The following is a 22055-nucleotide window of genomic DNA, read 5'->3' as shown; positions in this document are numbered from 1 at the left end:
ACTTCAGGATTAATTAAAAGATATGCTGACTTTGGTGCTTCAAGTAATAGAAAAACAAAGAGAGATTGCAAACATTCTGATAGTATGTAGAAGTGGGGTGGGATTCTAAGACGTTTGTTCCAGATGCATAATTGTCACTGTTGTTTAGAAGTCAGAATACCAGGAAGGACATGACCACAACAGGAATAAGGAGAGATGGTGACAACATAATGACTGTATGGAATTTAAGAAGCATATATAAGAACTCTCTGTTTATTCTTTTTCCTATAATTAACTTTACGGATTAAACTGTCCACACCTCAAATGGGAATTTTATTTTATTTTCACCAAACATTCCTTTGCTCCTCGAATGGTTTAACTTTATTCGTGTGGTCCAACGTAAGGCCAAGCATTAGCCGGTTATCGAGTGTGTGTTTCAACACACAAATGCGCGCGACAGTTCCTTATCTCTATGGCCACGTGCTCATAAATGCACCCGGACGCACAAGAAGGAAGGAGTTCATCATTCTCAGTTTGGGTTAACATATTGCTGTGGTCTCATGAGGAGCTTGAAGCCAGACACAGTAGGCTTGCCTGTCCTCAAGCCGCACGGACTCACAAAGACCAGATCTGTTGAAACATACCCAGTCCACCCACCCGTGTTGGAATCATTCGGCCATCGGCACATTCCCTGTTCTGTTTCTTCTTGTGGATCCCTAAACTCCACGCTTTGCACACTGCATTTTTTTCCTTCTCGGTCTATTCCGAAACCAGTTGGTTAACATTTGAAAACAAACACATCTAGGTTAGGCATGCCTCTGAATGTGCTTTTTTTCTTCCTGTATCCCCACCCACGAAAGACAGCAGTTGCCAAGAACTACCACACTCTGGCCTTGAAAAGCATAGTGCCTGGTCCCAAATCAAAGATTTTTTTTTCTTTTTGGTTGTTGGTGGGCATCCTGGAGCTAATCACATGGAATTGTTTTACAGAACAATATTCTAAGGAGAAAGCTTACAGAGAGCAGAGTGAAGACTCATACGCTCCTGGCTTCTCGCTGCCCACAGGATATATCCTGCCTCTTTAGCTCTTCATCCCGGCATTCAAGGCCGTCCTCACTCAGGCCTCGCTGCCTCTCTAGTCCTTTTCCACAACTGCTCCAACACGAGCCTTCTGCTACCTGCTCTCTTAATTTTGCTGATGACTCGCTCAGTGCCTGAAGTGCAGTTTTCCTCGACTTGCCCAAATGCTGTTTCACTTCCTGTGCCAACTGTTCTCGTCCCCTCTCAAACCTTCCCATACCACTTGGCTCTACTTCCTTTCTCTAAATTCAGATACCTATGTATCCACAGACTTTATTTCCCAAATGCCATATACTTATGACTTTGTTTTGTCTTATCGACGTTTCATATTATTTGATTTGTCATGACCTTTCTTCTCAAGTAGACTCTCAGTCTCTCGAGCGCATGGGCCCTGTTGTTCACGTCTTTGTCTCCCAGTGGCACCGAACAGCACAAGTAAGAACTCAAGACATATTTGTAGAGACCAAGTAGCTCAAGAACCTCCAGAAGCCTTATTCCTCATGAAAACCTGAAAATAAATATATATATTCAGTGATGCCAACTCTCTGAAGAAATAGGGGGGAAAAAATGCCTCTACTCGTGGCCTGAGTGTCGTTGGCAGGTTCCAGCCCTTCCTCTTCATTCTGCCTCCAACCCCCCCTGAAAGAGGACCAGGTAGAGACTCTCTAAGCTGCCCCTGCTCTGCCCTCTGCCCTCCTTCCACTCCCCACACCTGGACTTCTTCTCTGGGCCGTGATTCATCTTTCGCTGTCCTTTGTTTTTCCTCTAGAGAGAGCCCATCAACCCCTAGCAATGATCAAGTCTAAATGCCCTGTACCCCAAGTCTGCTTCCCCCGCCCCCCCGTTATTGCATAAGGCATGGGACACGTCCCACTGGTTATTCATCCTTTCCCCCCTCCCACTCAGCCCCCTTCCTCTGAAGTCCTTATATTCTGCCCTCTTGCACTCCCCTTTACCTACAAATTCCCCTGTGTCCTCAGACAGCTCTGGGAACCTCCTCCTCCTTTCCACACCTTAACTGTGACAAGCTCTCTCCTGGTGGCACCAATTCTCCTGCAGTGCCAGGAAGCTGCTCATTTTCTCACACCCTTGTTCAGTGAGATAGGATAGATCACAGCTTGGTACTGAGTAAGGGCTCCAGAAATGGTAGTTATTAGTATTCCGTCATTACAATTATCATGTTGTTATTCCTCAGATCAAGAAATGAGGTCATGCTTCTCCCTACTCCCTACTCCCTACTCCCTACTCCTCTACCTTCCAGTAAAGACCCTGCCCTGCGAAGTGCATGCTACCTGGGCGTATCACCCTTGACTCACTCTTGGAACTATCAGTGTGGCCTCTGGCTCATAAATGTGGTCTTCCCCGCTGCCTCCAGCAGCCCCACCTCTTTTCACTTCCCTCCCTCCGCATTGTAAATTTGATGGTATAGCGTCTCCATCCCACTCTAAACTCTAACTCTAAACTCTCTTCTCCATCTTCCTTTTCTTCTGACCTTCCCAAACAAATCTCATCCCTGGATGGTATCAGATCTGCTTTCTCTGTACCAGCACCTGGGCAAGTAAGCCCTGGACTCAACTTATTAATGTTCACATAGGAGGTTTTTTCATGTATTTTATAGGATAGAGTATTTTGTAGTTTTCTTTCTATAATATATCGTTCAAAGCAACATTTAATTCCAGAGACCCTGACACCAGTGAAGACAGGGACCTGGCCACAGCCTTCTTAATGCCTGATAACGTGGCTGCACCGTATTAAATTGGGATGAGTTTTATCTTTTTTGTTCTGTAAAAGAGTTTTAACAGGACAGGAATTCACCTGCCCCTTAAAAGTTTGATAATGATGATTGTTGATTGATTGTCATGTGGAGTTTTCACCTTTGAAAGTAAGAATCATTAAGAAATGGAAGTTATTTAAATGGACACAGATTCAGTAATAGAACCAGGAAGGAATAAGTGACTCTAAGCACTTCTTTGAGTTCTAGATTGTTCTTCAACTACTTACTGTTCATCGAGAGCATCTTCTGGGCCTTTGTTATGGGATTGCCTGGTTCCTGACCATAAATGGAAACAATTATTTAAGAGATGGCTAAGTGGCTTACTTGGGCACAAAATTCCATTCCTCTTACCTCAAGACTATCTCAAGATGGTCTTGTAACTTACAAACCCTGCCTGAGTTTTCAGCCTGCCGGTGGCCTGCTCTACAGATTTCAGACTTGCCAGCCTTACCCCCAATCACATGAGCCAATTTCTTGAAATAAATCATGCATATATATGATACACACATACACACACACACACACACACACACACACACACACACACACTTAGGAGTACAAGTACCTAAACCCTCAGGTGCTTTCAGACAATAAGCTCATGCAGTTTGGGGGGGGGCGGGGATCTTTTTTTAAAAAGTAGTGAGACTTGGGAAAGGGCTCAAAAAATCTTATAAAATGTTTTAAATCTATATAAATGTATCTATTATAAATCTATAATGTAGAAAATCTATAAATACTTGGTGCATTATGCTTAGTGCCCTCATTCTTTTTTGGCTCTGATTTTTCTTAAACTTCATTCCAATTAGGTATGATCTCAATTTGGATTTTTTTAAGTTATAAACAAAACTGGGGGGGAATATGGGCACTGTTAATCTCATTGAGGTGAAATTATATATGGAATGTTTGACTCTTTTTGTAATGAACATATGTTGCTCTTATAATAGAAAAAAAGATTCTGAAATACAGAAATACTTGCTTTTATAGCATACGACTAAAGCAAAGTTGGAAAATTTGAATAATGCGGATGAAATTAAAGAAATACTGAAAAAAAAAATTAAGAAATTAAGAACGGAAGGGCGTAGGAATATAAGCTGATTTCTTTAACACCAACAACAAATGTACTTGCAGGGTAGACGGAGGGACAGAAGTACAGATAATAGGATTAACCGTCACACAATGGAAGGAAACAGATTTAACTTTCTGGGAGAGCCAAGCCTCAAAGGTCTGAACAGCAGTTAATAGAATATGAGACTCTTATTAAAAAGTCAGGCTGTTCATTGGTGCCCAAGGTCCTGGAGTATTAGCACTATGTCAGCTCGTAAGCCCTAGTGGGAATACCCCAAATGAAATGGAAGCATGAAGGTAGAAATGGCTGCACAAGAAGGAAAGATTTAGGAACAAAATGCTATCCAGAGACACTGAACGATAAAGGGACTGAGAAAAATGACTGCTCTTAACGCTGCTTTTTTTCTTTAAAAAAAAGGAATAGGCATCCATAATAAGTTAAATTGAAATGTGTTGAATATTGAAATGTGTTGAATCTGACACCACCACCACAGAAGATGAGAAAGAGATTCAGAAATATATGTAAACTTTGAGAAACTTTACCAATCAAATGCCACCCAAGGAAAGAAACCCTTCTGGGATAAAAATCCTTCTACCGAATTGTGTAAAGGCTTTATGAGTTTTTGAGAAGAAAGGCACCCTGGAAATTTTAGGTTATTTTTATCACTTTTATTGAAAAGGCCACTTCTCTGCTCTAAGGCTGGATTTTTTGATGCAAGTTCAGTGGCTTTGGGGTGAATCTGAATGAAGTTTTCAGAGCAGCGAGAAAAATCATGCAGTGTTAAGATGCCAAGCTTCCTCCGATAAATCTTTTGAAAATAACTGATAAAGATGCTTAGGGTTTCTCTGAATTCCCATGAGGTATAGCATTCAGAGAAGCTGGTAGTTTGGAACAGTGCTTTCCTTTGATTACGGTTGAATTCTAAAATGCCACATAGCAATATAAGAGCAAAATACATTCGTTTTTAACTCATAGTGGACAAAATACACCCCGTCTTCAATTTGAAACTCAGGAAGTAGATGTGGATGTATCGGTCAGGTTATCTTATTGGCTGTTCTTAGTGATCAATACCAATGCCATGGTCATCAGTTATTAGGGAGAGAAATGATTGCATAAGCCATTTCAGACGTTTGGCAAGGGTGTATCAAATACCAGGAGGAAGAAATGGGATAGAGAAGAAATAAATACAGCAAAAGTCTTCCTAAATCAAGAGACAAGAGATCCAGTCTGGCTATGACCTACATAATAGCACGCAGTAATTAATAGCATACCATTCTAATACAGGAAGAAAAAACTAGAGTTTCTGGAGTTTGGGCAGTTTGTGAATTGTTGGGTTTTTAGGATTTTAATGCTGCTTTGTAACACTGTTTGAATTTTAATTTTTTAAAGAATATTTAAGTAACTCTGTACCCAACATGGGCCTCAGACTCATGACCCGGAGATCAAGGGTTGCATGTTCCACTGACTGAGCCAGCCAGGCACCCCACTCTGGACCTTTTTTCACAATTTGAACTTTAAACTTCTCCTATGTACTAAAAGTCATTCACTTAACAATAATAATAGTCAGCATATACCATGCTTTTTATATAATAGACATTATAGCTTACAAATACCCTGCCACAACCTTTTAAGATAGAGGATTGTTTCCATCACCATTTTTCAGAAGAAAAAACTGAATCACAGGGAGGTTAACTTGCCCACGGATATACAACTATTTAGTGACAGACCTAGGATTCAAACCCAGTTAATCCAGCTCTAAAGTCAAGGCCTTCATACTACTCTATGACACACTTCAGTTCATATTTTTATTGATCATTCATTAAGTACATGGCGCTTTGCTTATTTATGTAGATGATGTGAAGTATGAGACAGGATTTAATCTTTTAACTAAGTAACATTCAGCATCTTTCTCCTTTCCAAAACCCCGTGTGTGTATACATAGCATTACTTAGCATTTTGCCCCCATCTTTGGTGCTGTCTGTCCTGAAAACCCCCAATATAGTGAAGATAGCTCACTGGCGGAGAAGAGCTCATAATATGACACCTAATATTCATCTATCCCCACTGTAATATCTGGGTCAGCTAGAGCAAACAAATGGCTCAGTGAGGACACTCTGGGCTGGAGACTTATGCTGCAAACTGCCTGTTGTGATGTCAACAATGAGAGAGCACACCCAGCCTCCATGCTTAGCCCACCTCCCCATTTCTCCAAGAAACTGACACCAACCCCAGGAAAGTATTAAGGCCAAGATCTGGATCTTTTGCTACAACTAAAAGTCTAAGAATAGCAACATGAATTATACACATATGTTGTTGAGCACTGCCCTATATAGCACAGAAATATTTTTATTAAAAATAGAGACTATATAAATCCATTATAGCAAGTCAGAGTATAATTATACGGTGAAGCATATGAAATTGCCAACATTCAACCTTTTTGACCTACAAAAAACCTGTTTCCTTATGTACAATGAGTACAGTACATAGAGTATCATGTATAGGACACAGAGTATTCTTAGCCAGTGAACCAGCTTCCCAGAAGGCGCTTTGCTCAGTCTGAATAAGGTTTAACTCTTTGGTCTCTCTCCCATTATTGTAAATTCTTGTGGTTCAACTCTGACAAAACTAAACAGGGTACGCAGGTGACAGTGCCTCGGCTGCTGCAAAGCCTCATGGAACAGCTTCAGGGTGATGTGAAGTGCTGGCTGAGTGGCTAGTGGCCTTCCCAGGAGAATGTCAGAGAAGCAAAAGTGAAAATCAGCTGCCACGTAGAGGGCCATGCAAGACCTAAGACACTATGGAGCTCATCACGTCGTTGCGCTGGAAAAATGGAACAGAGACATGTCACAACTTCAGGAAGTATGACAAGAATGAATAGCTGTCAGGATTGCCTTTTCATAGGGATGACCCCCAGCAGCCCATGTTTCTAGAAAGCATTCCCTATATTAAACACATATGCAGAAAATCATAATGATAGGTCTATGCTTTGTGGGGACTGTGATGAACAAGGCACCGTGCTAACTGCTTTGCACGAATGCATTAGGGTTGTCCAGAGCGACGGAACCAGTGGGATATGTATACAACTGAGATCTACTTTAAGGAATTGCCTTACACAGTGGTGAGGCTGACAAATTCAAAGTCTCTGTGGCAGGCCAGCAGGCCAGAGACTCTCAGGCGGGAGCTGATGCAGCCATCTTGAAGCAGCATTTCTTTCTTCTCAGGAAATCTCAGTGTTTCTCTTAAGGCTTTTCAACTGATTGGATGCCACCAATTCAGGTTGTAGAGGATAATCTCCTTTACTTGATGTCATTGGATTGCAGATGTTGACCACATCTATGAAATACCTTCACAGCAACCCTTAGATGTAGTATTTAATTGAATAGCTGGGTACTATGGTGTAACCAAGGTGACAGCTTAAACCAATCATCACAACACGTATACCATTTTTGTGCTCATGAAAAATCTGTGAGGATGATACCCTTTTATCCTCATTTTACAGATAAAGAAACAAGCTCAAGAAGGTCAAGAACTTGCTCAGGATAACACAGTTTGTAAAGGATGGAGTCATGTTTTGAAACTAGGGAATGTAATTTCAGAGCCTCTGGACTTAACCACCGGGTCCTGCTGTCTCACCAAGCAGTGAGGATTTTATGCTAAGGATTCAGGAGTCGAGAAAGCAAAAGCCAGCAAAACGTAAAGCCAAGAAGAGGTCGGTATGAGTGAATCACAAGCTTTCCAGCATCATTGGCTCCCTGGCCATCTCACCATGCTGCGTACACATGCATGTGACCTATTAAGTGAGCCACAGTCTACATAGAAGGAAGATTTTACTATAGGGCATACAGGGGTACCAGCTTGTGTGGAAAAAAAAGGCAGATCAAATCGAATTACGCATAAGACAGAAATCAGGGGGATGAATGAAAAAGTCCTTCTTTCTGCCATTCCACATAAACTCCTTCCAGGGTTTTATTCCAACTGGAATGACAGCATTAGCACAATCTGGGAAAGCGATCCCTCAGAGCTGTGACAATGTGGACCTAGAAGGACGTAGGACTTGGGGACTCCCTGGAAAATCAAGTAGACAGCTAGTTGGGGCGGGATTTTATGGTTGCCCAGAGGACTGTTCCTCACTTCGCAAACACCTCTCTCTCTCACTGTCACCCTCCCTTTCCCATAGGCCATAGTGGCACTGGCAGAACCTTTCCATGTCCCCAAACCTCTCAGCTCTGCTTGCAGATATTTTAGCAGACCTTGTTCCCACCTTGGGAGAAAAATAGAGGCCGACAAAGACAATCTTCCTAAACATCTTTTTATACCACCCCCAAACATAGATCTGTACCAATCCTCCCCGGCTTCCTCTATAAGACCGCCCCTTGTCTTGTGTTCTCGACTGCAAATATCATTGCCATCTATCCACTCTAGAACACAACCCATCAGTCATCATTTTCTTCTCCCTCTCTTATATTTTCAACCTTTTTAGTTTTTTCTTTCCCCTCTGCCTCCAAGTAGAACAAATGCTGACACCACCTTAAAAAATACCTTGCATCTAGATCATTGTAATAAGCATAAACAGATGCAAATACTTTACAAATGGGAAAATTTGATCCAAGGAGTTGGGATCAAAAAAAAAAAAAAAAACCAACTATATTCTGATTATAATAAACACATCTTACATATAAGAATATAAAGATACTGTAACATAGGGGCGCCTGGGTGGCTCAGTTGGTTAAGCGTCTGACTTCAGCTCAGGTGATGATCTCACGGTTTGTGAGTTCAAGTCCTGCATCAGGCTTTGTGTTGACAGCTCGGAGCCTGCTTCAGATTCTGTGTCTCCCTCTCTCTCTGCCCCTCTCCCCCACTTACACTCTGTCACTCTATCACTCTCTCTTTCAAAAGTAAATAAACATTAAAAAAAATCTTGTAGGATATTATTAATAAAAAGATAGAAAAAATAGATTCCTTCCAAACCCTAAGCAAAATATATCAGACAAAGAAAACTTTGAGATGAGAAATATTACGAGAAATAAGAAAAGGAAGTTTTATAGAGAGAAAAAGTTCAATTTACCAAGAAGATATAAAGTAGTCTAAATCTGTATATGCTTAAAGAGACTATTCTAAATTTGCATATTCTTCTAAATATAGACAACAAAAATTAGCAAAAGAGGAAACACGTATCAATAATGTACTGTGGGTTTTGACATACCGCTACCAGTAATTTCCAGAGCAAGCAGGCACACATACACAGTGAGATTTCAGATGGTTTGATGAACATGATCTGACTGAAATATCAATAAACTGTGCTACCAATGAATGTAGAAATGCACTCACTATGCCTACAGATACGTTCAGCCGAAACAGGCACACGCATGTTCCCAAAGACATTTACAAGAGTATTTATAGCAGCACTATTCCTAATTGTCAACAACTGCGAACAACCCAATGATATCAGGACGGATGAAATAAATGAATTGTGGTATTTAAAATGTAGACATACCTCGCGTCAACCCTGCTTCTCCTCGAGCTACCATAACTTTCCTTCGTTTGCTTCTCTGACAATCGTTAAGTAAAAAATACTTTCGGAAAAAAAAAATACCAGCTGTTTCCTCACTTCCGTTGCACGGTGCTCAGTCCTTAGCAATATTCCCAGCCCCCGTGATGCCACAGAAATTGTTCTGGTCTCCATTATGTTGGTTCTTATTCCTGTTCTACTGGGCTGGTTTCCTGGCATCCCCTGAAACTGATGGTCACTCCCTTCAACCTGCAACTTTCGTTTTCCTTCATTTTTTTATGTAACAATTTTTTTAATGTATTTAATTTTTAATTTTATTTTAATTCCAGTATAGTTAACATACAGTGTTATATTAGGCACAGGTGAACCATACAGTGACTCGACAATTCTATACATCACCCACGGCTCATCACAAGTACGTTCCTCAATTTCTTGATTTCTCTCTTGGTTCTCTGTTGCTAAAGCCTTTTCTTTTTTCTTGGGTTTTCAGTGTCTTCTGCGACCTCTGGTTCTGTCACTGCAGGTGCACTGAGACATGAGGCCTCATCTCTGCGCATGCTGGCCGATGACAGTGCCCCAGTTTTGGTGCACAGCTGTGCCGGGGCAGTAGGCACAGTTACGTGATTGAGCGTGGACTCTGAAGTCAGGTGACAAGCTAACTCTGCAAATCAAGGCCTCTAAACCCAACCCTTCTCCTGAGCTTTAACCAGAGGGGCCCTAAAAATAAACTTAAGCCGGGTCAGATCTGTGCAGTGAGCCACTGTCGCATTCCCTTTGCGTTCATACACTGTTGAAAGGCCGTATCCTGTTCTCGTAATACCAGACCCGATTTATGCACTTCTCAGATTTGCTTGGCTATGTCGCCTGCTTGGGGAAACAGATGACCCTCCAGGAAGATGGCTTGGCGCCAATGGCACTCTTGTCAGGGCGGAGAGGTGATGTGAATCTACTGAAGAGAAGCTGCCCGACCTCTGGCCTTGCCCTCCTGATGGAGGCTGACTTCTCATTGCACCAGGCTCCCCAGCACTTGGCCCTGCCTCAGCAAGCAGCTGCTTTGGGTTTCCCCTGTTGCTAGAAACAGGACCAAACCCACCTCATCTCATACCTCTGACCTCACACTACGGGGCTCTCTTTTCCTGCCCTTGTGCTTTGCCGTCACTGCTGAAGTACAGATGCCAGAAGCTTCCTAAGCTCCCCCCACCCCATCCCACCGGCTTTCCAGGATGGGTCTTTCAGAAGGCAGTGTGCAGAAAGGCAGGCATAAAATGTTGCCGGCTCGTGCCCTTTCACTAGCTAAATGCCACTGCTCTTGTGGAAAAAATAACCCAGAAATGTTAGAGAGTTACACCCCAGTGGTAGAGAGAGGGGGAGACTTTGTTCAGTGAGCAAGAGGAGATAGAAAGCAGCCAACAGATTCTTCTTCCTCTCTCCTCCCTAAGAGACTGTTCTGGGATCTAGTGGCTCCATTTCCCCCTCTCTGGAGTTGTCTGAGCAACCAGCTAAGTTTCCAGGTAATCTGGACAGCTTGGAATGCACTCCTTTGCCCTTGCTTTCTCTCATCCCCTACCTCACTTACCTGGTTCCTTCACTCTTGCTTCCCTGTATCGCACCCCCTCAGCAAAACTTTGGCTCTTAAGTTTTGACTCAGGCTCCATACCCTAGGGAAACCACACTAAAATATTCACAATACAAAGGAAAAGGGAGCATAATCCTCTTGATTCTTTACTAAGTGCCTGGGTTTCTCGCTAAGTGATCTACACTTCTCTCTCTGAATCCTCACAGAATCTCTGCAATAGGCAGTATTTTTCCCCTATTACAGTGAGGAACGGAGGCCCGCTGAAGCTTAAGAAACTTACCCAAGGTGGCACAGCTAGGTGTGACAGAGCTAAGGTGCCAACACCCATGTGTCTGGCTTCCGAGACAGTATCCCTCTCCCTGTTCTTTACTGTTCCTAGTATCAGGACATTGCATTCTGGGGATTCTGTGAAGGTTCCATGTGGTAACCCATTGTTGGACTTTCCAGAAGCTTTGAGAATGATTCAGTGAAGAACATTTTAAGTATCCAAGCACAGCACCATAAGAGAGTCCCAAAATGACAGGGTGAACGATCAAATCAATAAAAGCAGATGGTTAAAACACCCTTATTATTAGACATTTAGATATCGCTTATATTCTCATTTCTAAATGGAATCCCATTAATGAGCCAACGAAAGGTCGTGAAAGTAGCTGTTGCAGGAGGGGACACAGACATCCAAAGAGAGAAACAAAGGAAGAGAGTTCCACCCCACCCAAGCCTAGCTCTGTGCTCCATCCATGTGTGAAATCACTTGGTCAAGCTCATCTAGACCATCCAGATCTGTCTGTTCTCCTCATAAAGATCTTTGAGAACGAGGAGTACAAAGATTTAGCTAGAAAATTAATCTTGAAATGAAGCAGAGGGGTCCTGACTGCCAGAGACTGACAAAGGAAGGATTTCCTCATCCTGCACAGACTGTTACTGGCAGAGTTCTCTGTGTGTCCGGAGGTTCGGGCCAGGATTGTGCTTTGGAAATTGGAGAAAGACCGAATTTGGACCCTAGTATAGCACTCAGCCCCTCTCCAGGTTGTGAATTACAGACTGGACCTTCTCACCCTGTGTCCCTGCTGCAGGAAGGAGATGTTTTTTGTGTGATTACAAAATCAGACTGTTTACAGATAATTATTTTCTCTTGGTCTGAGAAAGTGCTGGAAGATTGACCTCTTGAACATGCTTGTTAATTCATAAATGCCTACTTATAAAAACAGGTGGATTTGTCTAAACACGAGGAAAGCATTAATACCACTTGCCTGATACTGAAACTCTTGCCTTAAAACTTGCTAAGCGTTCTGAGGACCTCCAGGAACTCTGCTGTGCCATAGGAGGTTAGTTTTCTGAGCATCATTGCCAGGAGAGGCCTTTTCCTTTTCTGTATTGTCCCTGCATGCTGTTCAGTCACATAGCTGCAGTGCCAAAACCGTCACCTAAAGAATCAGCACTTGTCTCTTAAAATATGTAAACCTTTCATCTCCCAACAAAACCTGTTCCAAGAGCTTAAAACACATTGTCTCGAGTTGTAATATCACCTGGGAGTCTTGGTGAAATGACAGAACATTCTGATTCAATAGATCATAGTGGGGGGGGGGGCGGGTGTTGGGGCTGAGATACTGTATTTCCAGCATAGCTTCTGGATATGTCAGTACTTCCGATCCATGAACAAAACTTAGAATACCAAGAGCTTAGAAGACCACCTTGATTTTCTCTTGAGTGTTTTGAAGATCATTTGGTCTCTAGAAAAATGTGCCCCTTGAAACTGCCTCCTTGTTACCGACAAGCTGTTCTGGGCACCACTGCAGGAATGTTCAAACAGATGGGGATAAAGTTAGAAACTGAGAACATCACACAAGAGCCGTTCTCATTGGCCACATTGTTTTAGCTCTCGGCACACGCACAAACTCAATGCTGACCTAAAGGCTAATTCTCAAAATTACACACAAAAATGGATTTTGCCAACACTACTTGACTAATATACTTGTTCCTGAGACCACCAACCTCGTTTTATTCAGTCTCAAATTGGTTATTTTTCTTTGGGCAGTTTCAATTATTGTATAGGATAAGAAGATTTAAATGTTAAAACACATAAACAGAAGTAGCTCAATTGTGTATTTAAATTCTGTATTTGTTTTAACAGAAGAAATACTTGTTATTCTGTCTCTATTTTAGGGTTTTCATTTTCTGCCTGGAGAATTCAGCCATTTTAATGTCAAAAAAAAAGAAAAGTATTGTGGAAATTCGGCTAGTCCAAAACATGTTTAACTGTCTAGAACAGATGAGGGAAAAGGGTATTGAATTAGGCAGCTTTTTCCAGATGCTTTAGAAGTGCTTAGTTAATATGCATTGCCTTTTACCCAAAAAGCATAGCTATGTGTTATCTTATATAGAAAAATACCTTACTTAGAGAAAAATTAAAACAAACATGTGGTTGTATATAAACTGTACCAGTTCTTAGATTTATCCCTTACATTCATTGTTAAAAACTGCCTGCCTAGATCAAATCTTTACCACAACATTTCTGTCATGTCCCCCTGGTCATTATCCCTGTTTTTAGAGGCTATCTATTCTAAGTAGATACCAATTCAAAAACAATTTGCCAAAAACTCCTTAATTTAAGGAGATTAAGACCTTAGGAACCATTTATCATATCACTCTCCTATTTCAAGACATTTGCTCAAAACCTGTCTTTCTCAACCCACTACTCAACACCCTTCATCAAATAAGTTAACAACCAAAATCTTAGATTTCAGAGACCAGTATATTCATTCCTCAGCAGAGGGAAGTTAAGGTTAGTCTTGATTATTTTCTCTTGTCCATACTGATCTGTGCTACCTAACTATGAATTCAATTTCCTTAAAAAACACAGAACTATTCAAATTATTTCTTCTTCAGTGAGTTTTGGTAGTTTGTGTATTCAGAGGAATTTCTATTTCATTGAAGTTGTTAAATGTATGTGCATAGAGTTCTTTTTTTTTCTTTAATATTATTGTCAAATAGGTTTCCATACAATACCCAGTGCTCATCCCAACAAGTGCCCTCCTCAATGCCCATCACTTACTTTCCCCTCTCTCCCATCCCCCCATCAAACCCTCAGTTTTTTCTCTATATTTAAGAGTCTCTTATGGTAGAGTTCTTTATAATATTCCCTTAGTACACTTTTAACATATGTTGGGTCTGTAATGATACCATCTTTTTCCCTCCTGATATTTATAATTTGGTCTCTCTCTCTCTCTCTCTCTCTCTCTCTCTCTCTCCTTCTCTGGTTAATCTGTACAAAGTTTTACCATTCTTATTGAACATTTGAAAAAGTCAATTTCTGGTATTTATTTCTTTTCTGTTTTCAATTTTATGGATTTATGCTTTTATTATTTATTTTTTTTCTGATAACGTTGGTTTAGTTTGTTCTTTATCTAGTTCCCTAAAGAAGAATTATATCATTAACTCTTGTCTTTTCTCATATATACATTTAATAACATATTTTCCCCTAAACACTACTGTAGTTTTACCTCAACAATTTTGATATGTTGTATTTTCATTTTCACTCTGATACTGCTCTCCGGCCCGTGGATTGTTTCTTATCTAATTTCTTATCTAGATTATTATCTAATTTCTAAGAATTGGGAGATTTCCAGATATTTTTGTTATTGACTTCTAGATTAATACCATTTTGATTAGAGGATATATTTTGAAAGATTTTAATACTTTTAAATATGTTAAGGTTGTTTTTATGACCCAGTATATGTTCTGTCTTGATAAGTATTTCCTGTGCACTTGAAAAAAATGTATATTCTGCTATTCTTTGGTGGGATGGTGTTGTTCAAGTCTTCTATGGTCTTGGTAATGTTTTTGTCTACTTGTTCTGTTACTGAAAGACAAAACTGAAAGCCTCCAACTATAATTGTAGGTTTGTTTATTTCTCCTTGCAGTTCTTCCAGTTGTATTTTAATACCATTTTTGGGGTTTTGTTTTGGTTTTCTGTGTGTGCATACATATAAAAGATTGTATGTCTTCTTAGTGAATTGACCCTCTTATTACATAATGATGCCTCTTGGTAATTTTCCTTGTTCTAAAGTCTACTTTGTTTAACATTAATAGAGACAATCCAGCTTTCTTTTGTTAAGTGTTTGCACATTACATATTTTTCTTTTCACTTTTAACCTATATATATATCAAGATGTTTTCAGTGGGTTGGTTTCTCAACAACACATATTTGAGTCTTAGTTTTTTGTCCAACTTAATGATTGCTGTCTTTTATTTTGTGTGCTTAGACCATTTATATTTAATGTAATTATTGATAAGTTGGTGTTTTAGTCTGCCATTATTTTGGTTTTTTCCCCCTCTATTTTGTATTCCTCTCTTCCCCTTTTGTGAAAACGTTTGACATATTTAACTTTATATTTCATCTTAATTTATCTACTCTCTTTTTGTCTTTATCCCTTTGTGTGGTTGGTCTAGTCATTGCTACATGCATATGTCCCTTTTTATAGTCGATTAAAATTAATATTTTACCTCTTTGGGTTAAATGTAGAAAATGTACCCTCCCCCTTTTATGTTGTATGTGTAGTTGTCATATGTATTACATCTCCATACAGTAAAACCTACCCAGGCAATAGTATAATTTTGGCTTTGTATCATCATATGTATTCCGGAGAACACATGTACATACGTATTCCATATGTAGAGGAGAAAATAATCTGTCATATGTACCTAGTCATTTACCACTTATGTTGCTCTTCCTTCATGCCTAAAGTTCCAAGTTTCCCTATGGTACAATTTCCTTTTTTCCTGAAGTTCTTCCTTTAACATTTGTTTTAGAGAAGAAATGCTTTTGACTAAAATTCTCTTCGTTTTCTTTCAACTCAGACTGTTGTTATTATTCCTTCATTCTTCAAAGGTATTCTTATTGGATAGAGAATCCTGGGTTGACAGTTCATTTCTTCTACTACTTTTAAAGTGTTGTGTCCCTTTATTCTGTCCTTTATTGTTTCTCATGAAAAATCCACAGTCATTCAAATGTAGTGTGTAATTTTTTTTCTCTGGAAGCTTTCAAGATTTTTTTTAATGTTGGTTTTCAGCAATTTGATTAAGATGTATCTGGCCATGGTTTTCTTTGAGTTTATCCAGTTAAGCGTTCATTAAGTTTCTTGAAACTGTAAACTTATCTCTTTTACCAAATTTTGGAAGTTTTCAGTCATTATTTCTTCAAATATTTATTCTGCACCATCTTCTCCTTTCATAGGTTTCAACTGGCATGAATTTTGTATCTTTTTATACTATTCCACAGGTCCCTGAGACTCTGTTAGCTTTTTTTCCAATAAATTTTTCTCTGGTATTCAAATTGGATGTTTTCTATTGCTCTATTCAAGTTTATAGATTCTTTTCTGTGTCATCATTACTTTACTTTTTTTAGTTCTAAAATGTCCATTTTATTTTTTACAGCTTCTCTTTCCCTGCTGAGAACTATTATCTTTCCATTTGTTTCAAGGTTGTTCAACCTTATTTCATGAAACATAGTTATTATAGTTGCTTTAAAGTTTTTTAGAGGATTTAGATCACCAGGATTCACATCACTACATGGTGGGCAGCTGTTGAGTGTTTTTTCCTTATGAGTTATTGAGATTTTCTCTTTTTTGCATATCAAATGTGTTTAAATTGTATCCTAGACATTTTGAATATAATCTTATAAAACTCTGAGTCCTTTTGAAGTCCTTTTCCATCTGGGATGTAAGACTTCCAGTTCTAGCCAAGTTGAAGTAAGAAACTAGTTTCACCATCTCTTGGAAACAAACCCACCACTAAAAGGGCAAAATATATGCAACAGGGGTTTTCAAGACACTGGATATCAGGCCATTGAGGACAGCAATCTGTAAGGGACAGGAAACAAATGAGGGGAGCTCTAAAATTGCCCCTTTTAATTCTGTAAGAGAGTTCTTAGACCATGATGCAGGGGGTGGAAACCAAAGCAGATTGCAGTGGTTTCCCAGAGTTGAGTAGATTAAGCTGAGCATCCATGGAGACCAAATTGGCTAGCATTTGCAGTACAAATAACAGAGATGGGAGAGATCTGCAGGGGACCCCCTTTGAGTATCCTCAAGAGTACTGTTCAGTGCATATGTGTGACGAAAATACTTGATGTTAGCAAATAACCACCCCAGAAGGATCAGAGGAAACAGTCTTTGGAGTTCACACAGGACCAGAAATATGACCTCTTTTCACCAGCCAGAATGGGAAACCTCATATCCCATGAAACATCTAGTAAAATACTCAGAAGTATCTTATTTCAGTAGTGAACAATAATTAGCCTTAGGTTAAATGCTGCTCTTATTCTACCTAAACAAATCTTAGAAGCAAGACACAAAAAGGCCAACCTGTTTCTTAATTGCATCCCAGGAAAAACGATTAAGAATATTTATAGGAAAACAAAAATGTCCGGTACCTAACAAGGTAAAATTCACAATACCTGGAATCCAGTTTAAAAGTCACCAGCCATGCAAAGAAGCAGAAAAATATAACCAATAATGAGAGTAAAAATCAATCCAGAATTGATATAGATGTTAGAGTTAGCAGAGACATTAAAAGTTATTATTACCATATCATACATGTTCAGAAATTTAAGTAGAGACATAAGATATTTTTTTAAATCCAAATCAAATTTCTAGAGATGAAAACTACAATGTCTAAGATGAAAACTACATTGGATGGTATTAACAGCAGATTAGATATTATTAGAAATAAAGATTAATGAACTTGAAGACAGCAATAGTAACTATCCAACCAAAATCAAGAGTCAGACACCTAACCACTTAATTGACTGAGCCACCTAGGTGCCCCAAACTCTTCCTTATTTCGAGGATATTATAAAACAGATGTAATCAAGACAGTGTGGAATTGGCATGAAGATAAATCAATAGAAAAGAAGATTCTAAATATATATGAGCATATCAACAAGTATAGACAACTGATTTTTGACCAAGGTACAAAGGCAGGTGAGTGGTAAATTGGATATCCTATGTGAGAGAGAGAGAGAGAGGGAGAGAACTTCAATCTATACATCATACCATTTATAAAAATCAACTCAAAATAAATCATAGATTTAAGTGTAAAATCTAAAACTATTAAACTTCTGGAAGAAAACAAGAAAATGAAAAAGATAAGCTACAGACTAAGAAAAAATACTTTGTCCATTTTTAATATTGAGTTCACTATTTCCTTATTGAGTTTCAAGAATATTATAGATAAAAGTCTTGTACAAGATGTGCATTTTGGAAATATTTTCTTTCATTTTGTTGTTTGTCTTCTTATTCCTTAAATAGTCTCTTTTTTTGTCTCTGAATTTTTTTTAAATTCTCTTTAGCTGGGGCATCTGTGTTGGTTAAGCATCTGACTCTTGGTTTCGGCTCAGGTCATGATCTCATGGTTTGTGGGTTCGAGCCCCTCATCGGCAGTGTAGGACCTGCTTGGGATTCTCTCTCTCCCTCTCTCTCTGTCCCTCCCCTGCTTGCTCTCTACCTCTCTCTCTCTCTCTCTCTCTCTCTCTCTCTCAAAATAAATAAATAAACATTTTTTAAAAAGTAAATAATTTCCATTTGGTTAACATACAGTTTAATATTAGTTAAAGGTGTAGAATTTCATGATTCATAGAATTTCATGATTTGTAGAATTTCATGATTCATCACTTACATACAACACCCAGTGCTTATCACAAGTGTCCTCCTTAATCTCTGTCACCTATTTAACCCATCTCCCCATCCATCTCTCCTTCAGTAACCATCAGTTTAAACAGAGTCTTTTGAAGAGCAGACATCTTTAATTTTGATACGGTCTATTTTATCAATTTGTTCATTCATGGTTCATGCTTTTGGTGTCATAATGAAGAAATCTTGCCTAACCCAAGGTCACAAATGTCCACTCCTTGTTTTCCTCTAGAAGTTTTATAACTGTAGGTTTTACATCAGAACTATAATATACTTTATTACATTGTGCAAAACATAAAGTCAAAATTTTTTTAAGTTTGAAAATATTTATAAATTAATAAAGAATTTATATCCAGAACGTATAAAAATACTCAAAACTCAGTAATAAGAAAATGTACAACCCAGCAAAATAAGCAAAAACAATGAATAGATGCTCCACCAAAGAAGATATACAGATAGTAAATGAGCATATGACAAGATGCTCAATATTATCAGTTATTAGGAAAATGCAAACTAAAAGCACAGTGAAATACCACCAGTCACCTAATAGCATGGCTAAAATTGAAAAGACCGGTCAAACCAAATATTGGCAAGGATGTGGAGGAAATAGAACTCTCATGGGCTGCCTTTCATAGGTCAGATTTTTAAATGGTACAGTCACTTTGGAAATGAGTTTGGTAGTTACTTGGAAAAGTTACTATGGGATCCATCCTTCCTCTCTCAGATAATTACCCAAGAGAAATGAAAACACATGTCCACACAAAGCTGCCATTTGGGCTTTTGTTAATAGCCCCAAACTGGAAACAACCCCAAATGTCTATTAGTAGAGATAAACAGACACATTTTGTATATCCATATGTGTTAGTCTAGACCCACATGTATTAGTGTATATCCAGATGCATTAGTTCCTTAGGGCTGCCATAACAAGTGTCCTGAACAACGGGTGTTTATTGTTTCACAGTTCTAGAGGCTAGAAATCCAAAACCAAGGTGTCAGGTTTGGTTCCTTCTATGTGCTCTGAAAGAGATCAGTTCCAGCCCTCTCTCCTAGCCTCTGGCAGCCTCAGGAATTTCTCGACTTGTAGTTGATGTTCTCCCTGTGTGCTTACATCATTTTTCCTCTGTGCATTTCTCTGTGTCCAAAGTTTCTTATTTTATAAGGAAACCAGTCACATTGGATGAGGGACCACCCTAATAACCTCATTTTAACTTGATTGTCTCTGTACTGATCCTATTTCCAAAGAAAGCCACATTCTAAAATACTAGAGGTCAGGACTTCAACATATCTTTCATGGGGAGGGGTGGGGGGAGACACATTCTACCCATAACACTATGCAATGGGTTACTATTCTGCAGTTAAAAGGAAGAACATGATTCTGAAAACATTTATGAATGAAAGAAACCAGATTTTAAAAAATAGTGCATACTATATGATTCCATTTATGTAAAATTCTACAAAAGGTAAACAAGCCATAAACTATTTACTTTTGTCAAAGAAGGCAGATCGGTGATTACCTGAAGCATGGGATATGTAGAAACTTTTGTCGGTGATGAACATTTGCTATTTTTATTGTGATAATTGTGGTCATGAAGACAAAATGACTTAGAGGCAAAACAATCAAATTCAGTCAGTGGAATGAAACAACAGGGAAAAGTAGTCCAAAGATCGGCACTGTTGGGTGTCATTATCCAGGACAAAGGAACCAGTGGTTCTCCCCTCTAGCTTCACCATCGTGTCACTTATGCTCTTTGTACAGCATACCTCAGAGATATTGTGAGTTTGGTTCCAGACCACCGCAATAAAGTGACCATGACAAGTCCGAAGATCTTTCTGTCTTCCTAGTGCATGTAAAAATGACGTTTACACTGTTATAGTCTATTAAGTATACAGTAGCATTGTGTCTAAAAAATGTACCTACCTTAATTTTAAAATACTGCTAAAAAATACTAATCATCTGAGCTTCCAACGAGTTGTAATCTTTTTGCTTATGGACGGCTTTGTCTCAATGCTGATGGCTGCTGCCTGTTTCTCTGGGGCAGTATTCTATGTAAATGGATATGAGTATCAGTTTTGCCAATGACTGGATCCTTGGCCAAGATGTTTTCTTTCTCTGGGTCTTAGTTTCTTTGACTGAAAGACAGATAATCATGTCTGTTGCAATTCAGCTAGATTTAATAATACATACAGTCGTTCCCTGTTAACACAAAGAAGAGATTTTTTAAAATTTATTTAATAAACTGGCATAGTACTCTTTGTCAGCCATTGTTCTAAGCGGTATTCAAATACGAATTCATTTCATTTTAATACTAATTGTATAATGTAGGTATTATTCTCCTCATCTTTAAAGTTTGAAAAACCTACCCAATGTGACAAAGCCATAACATGGCAGAGTCGGGACTGGAACCAGAGAGCAGTCTGGCTACAGTCTGTGTTCTTAACCACTGTGCATTACTGCCTTGTATTTGGGGTTGAATGTACACTTTTAACAGGAAAAAAAAAATCCATGTCGCTCACTAAAAATGATAGCCGTCGTGTTGAAGCGACGGTTTTCATTATCCAGCATTAAATAATACGTCTTCTTAGTTACTGTTCCTATCTACCAAAGTTTCTAACACACAGTAGGCACACAGAAATATCGATTAGCTGACTTGTCACATAGTCAGTTCTCAGTTAGCCAAACTCACAAAACAGAGATCAAACAAGTACTAGCAAATCGTTTCTATTTGGTCTGTGAATATCTAATATGCTAGGGCAAGACAGAGAGGGTTTTTGCCTACAATTCCCCTTCCTAAATGTACTTCCCTGGCGCATTTACTAACTTGTCTCTCAGACATTCTGCAAGCTGTCAGTAGATTTTCTTTAACTTTATCTCATTAAAAATATCATTTTCTATTATTTCTGAAGTCCTTTTACTCCCTCAGCCACTATGAGTCTGTAACTCATCCCTTTGTTAGCTCAGGGATGGCCAGTGGGTTTCATCGGGAGGGTCAACTCTGGGCAGTTGTGTCTCCCTTGGAACAATGTCTGGGGCCGTGCTAAGGCTGTCTCCTGGCATAATCATATGTAGCCATATTCACAGGGGACTAAGGGAGCCATTGACATAGGGCCACACTTATTCCCATCCCTGTGTCCCACCTCCTTGCTCAGTACTACATGTCCAGCCATCAGAGTACAATAATGGTGAGGGACTCACCAAACACCACTGTTGGAGGATCCTCAAATGGTAAGAAAGACACCTTCACTTTATGAAATTGAAGTCCAGTAAAGATAGAGCCAGCAGCGTTGATTTCTGCTGGTCACTCTTCAGAGTCTGCTGGGATCCTACTCCTTCTATTTCCTCAGCTTCAAGTGGCTGGCCTCTCAAATAAGTGATGCAAGAATCC

At 39.3% G+C, this 22055-nt stretch overlaps 1 long non-coding RNA gene across 1 annotated transcript; it reads right to left on the bottom strand.

The window, feature by feature from the left end:
* Nucleotides 1-5685: 5685 nt before the first annotated feature.
* Nucleotides 5686-21022, bottom strand: LOC125933685 (uncharacterized). The gene is made up of 2 exons (XR_007461068.1): nt 20591-21022; nt 5686-6719 (listed from the first exon to the last, which is right to left on the bottom strand). It is a non-coding gene; the product is annotated as an uncharacterized LOC125933685 (long non-coding RNA).
* Between the last annotated feature and the right edge of the window lie 1033 nt (nt 21023-22055).

This window comes from Panthera uncia (assembly GCF_023721935.1).
Source record: "Panthera uncia isolate 11264 chromosome A1 unlocalized genomic scaffold, Puncia_PCG_1.0 HiC_scaffold_16, whole genome shotgun sequence".
Classification (NCBI taxonomy): domain Eukaryota; kingdom Metazoa; phylum Chordata; class Mammalia; order Carnivora; family Felidae; genus Panthera; species Panthera uncia.
This window is presented reverse-complemented; position numbering and strand designations above follow the sequence as displayed.